Raw genomic sequence first — 3532 nt, forward strand, 5'->3', positions numbered from 1 at the left:
AAGTGGAGGAGCAAAAATAAACTCTCCAGCAATTTAATTAGTCAGAGTTTTCCAGATAATTGAATGTTTATGCAGAGAAAGGAGAAGAAATTAAAATTGGAAGTGTTTTGGAGACAGAGAACTTTGACCGTTGAGTCACCCAAAATGCCAATGTAACATTGTTTTACAGTATTTCAAAGTTCTCTTTTATTAAAAGTGCCATATTGGGCTTGCTTTGGCAGTGTGTGTACTAAATTTGGACCAGTATACAGATTAGCACGACCTTTGTGTAAGGATGATATGCAAATTCATGAAGTTTTTTTTTTTTTTCACTCTCAGCCAGAAGTACAACATGTATGTGCAAAAGCTAAAATGGCTTAACATTATGTTACACTTTATACTAAAAATGTATTACTGTGAATGGTCTATAATTAAGCCCAATGAGACATCTAGGGAGTCCATACATGCATCCGTGAGCAGATGCAGTTTACTTATTTATAGAATGTTTCTTTTTGAAAAACTAGTGGTGGACACATTTGGATCCCATTTATACAGTTACAAAAATAAAGATTCGATTACGGCCACTCTTCCCCAAAAAGTGCCATAGTCACTCATGCTGTGGCTAATAGGAAGGGTAGAAGTTGACTTTTCCCTGTGTTTAAAGGTAAACTGAGGCCTAGTCAACAACCTAAGTTTTTCGGAGCCAAACTTGATTCCCATGGGCCAGCCCCAAACCGAGGTGGTAGGAAGCGCCTTGCTGACAGGAGCTTCGGGAAGCTGCTTGTGAAGAGAAGAGGCAGAAGCCCAGCAGGAAAATATTTAGTTTGGCTAGAGCGTCAGCATCTGCCTTATTTGGAAAAGCCAGGCTGGCTGCTTGTGGTAGGTTGTTCTTAGCTTTTGAGTTCTTAACCTTGACGCATCTTAGGCGTAGGTTTTGGTTTGCTTAAGCTGGTTGCTAAGGTATTAGAACTACCTCAGTCTAATGTCCTCCTTGTGTAATTAAGTGAACACCTGCAAGACTGACGTTCACTTTCAAATGACACTATGGGCTTGTTTTCCACAAAATTTGACTTGAATGCTCCGTCAGTTTTGGTTAGAGGCAGTGATGGTATATGAAAATAACTTTCCCACCACAACTGCCCATACAAATACCTCAGCAGGAGCAAACGGGCATTCTAAAACCGACTTCCTACGTCTGCATCCAGGATGTAACTAAAGGAATAGACAGAGAAACAAAATAGTAATGGGACTAATGAGATTTCCTCCTTTACTTGAATATTCTATGTTTACTGGATTAACATAGGTTACTTGAAGTTCTACATTTACATGAAAAAAGAGACTATAGTAAAAATGTTTCAGGAAGTATTTGCATGGCTCAGTCAGATGAACATCTGACTCTTGATTTCGGCTCAGGTTGTGATCCCAGGGTCCTGGGATTGAGCTGTCCCCAAGACTCCTCGCTGAGCATGGATCCTGCTTGTAATTCTCTCTCTCTCTCTCTCTCTCTCTCTCTCCCTCTGCCCCTCCCAGCTCACACTTGCACTTTCTAAAAAAAAAGAATGTTTTATAAGTTTTATCTAAGATTCATGAGACTCTATCAAAAGGGAAAAATTAATTCTCAGTTGGTTTTTTAATGTTTATTTATTTATTTTGAGAGAGAGAGAGAAAGAGAAAGAGAGAGAAAGAGAGAGAAAGAGAGAATCTCAAGCAGGCTCTGCATTGTCTGTGCAAAGCCGTACGTGGGGCTTGATCCGAAGAACTGTGAGATCATGACCTGATCCAAAATTGAGTCTAATGCTCAACCCACTGAGCCACCGGGAAAAGTTAGTTTTCTAACTTTTTTCAGGGGCACCTGGATGGCTCAATGGATTGAACGTCTGACTCTTAATTTCAGCTCAGGTCATGACTCCAGGGTCATGGGATCGAATCACACATTGGGCTCTACACTGAGTGTGGAGCCTATTTACAATTCTTTCTCTCTCCCTCTGCCCCTTCCCTGCTCACTCTCTTTCTCTCTAAGATAAAAAAAAAAAAATTAAGAGAAAAAAAAGACATTTCCATAAGTGACTATCAATAAGTAAAATTTTATATTTATTTTAAAGTCATGTAGCATTTTCCTGCTAGGCAAATGGAGAAACTCAAATAAATCTTTAAGCTGTAAATGAATTTAAAAACACAGAGCACAATAGTTTAAAGATAGTTAAAGAAAGGACCAAAAAAGGAATTTCATTTTAGATAAGAAGCTGATTTGAAATCAAGCAAGGAAATGACCCACGCCTTGAATGCCCAACCCCCCCCCCCCCCCCCCCCCCCCCGGCCCCGCCGCCCGCAATTTCTGCTATTGTTTTCATTTAACTCTGTTTTCCTGGTCTCATCTTGAGACAATTGTCAACAAATTGTCAAACAAACAACAACAAAAAAAACAACCCTGCAAAAAAGTAACTTTGGTGAGCCCATTTGTCTGAGCTGGAACAATAAAGAACATGAAGATTCTCTCATGAGGAATCCCATTTTCTCAAGATTTGGAGCTCACTTAAAAATAGTGATGCAATTTTAACAATGATTTTATGCTTTTTCAAAATGTGTGGTGCTTCTCTGATAAGAAATTCTCACCTAGATGGTCTAACTTACCTTTATCTTAAATCTATCTAAATTTCTTCTTATAATATGGAATTAAGGAAACTGAAAAGCGGCATTGTGGTAAGTTTTCTTTAACTTAGTATTTTTTTCTGACATCAAAATTTATAGAGGTTTGCTGTAAAAATCTGGAAAATCTAAGTGAACAAAAAGAAAGAAAAGGCCATTACTTGTGAATCTCTAATCTAGAGATAATCTCTGTTAACATATGAACACACAGTTGGAGCTACACATGTTGCTTGGTTACCTGTTTGCTTTTTTAACCATATATAATAAGAAAAAAATATTTCCAACAAACAAAAAATAGATGGTTCTTTCAAATGATTTAACTATTTTTAATCAAAGTATGTCAGAGTCTACATAATCTTGTTCTTTTTGGCCAAATCCTATTTCGGTTAAATTTTGCTGTCTTCCGGTTTTCATTTCCATATGTTCTGAAGATGGGCATTCAATTGGACCAGAACAATGCACATTGCATATGGCTCAACTTATTATCTTTAAGTTTTATTCCTGTGATATTATGATATAGTAAGAAACATGTATTTTGGTCTTCCTCCCATGCTCTTGGCCGGAGCTCCTAAGATCTTCGTAGTTTTCTAAGTTGATAAGAACAATAGGAACATCTTCTGTTTTAACATTTGTCCCTGGCACAACTTTGGAACCTAAAAGTGAGAGGATCCCCTTTTGTTATTCATAACAAGACCCTTTCCACCACACTTGACTTGATGTTAATGAAATGACTTTTGGAAATACTCTAAGGATGGGGGTGTGGTTGTCAGGGGAACTAAACCATGTGATTAGAGGGTTGGGAACTTTCAGCCCCATCCCCACCTCCAGACAGGGGAGAGGAGTTGAAGGTTGAGTTAATTACTAACAGCCAATGAGTTAATCAATTGTGCCTATGTAATGAAGCCTC

General features: G+C 38.2%; 1 non-coding gene across 1 annotated transcript; it reads left to right on the plus strand.

Moving 5' to 3' along the window:
• The first annotated feature begins 207 nt into the window (after positions 1-207).
• Positions 208-309, plus strand: LOC131518380 (U6 spliceosomal RNA). The gene has a single exon (XR_009265063.1). It is a non-coding gene; the product is annotated as a U6 spliceosomal RNA (small nuclear RNA).
• The last annotated feature ends 3223 nt before the right edge of the window (positions 310-3532 follow it).

The sequence above is a fragment of the Neofelis nebulosa genome, chromosome 7, assembly GCF_028018385.1.
Source record: "Neofelis nebulosa isolate mNeoNeb1 chromosome 7, mNeoNeb1.pri, whole genome shotgun sequence".
Lineage (NCBI taxonomy): Eukaryota > Metazoa > Chordata > Mammalia > Carnivora > Felidae > Neofelis > Neofelis nebulosa.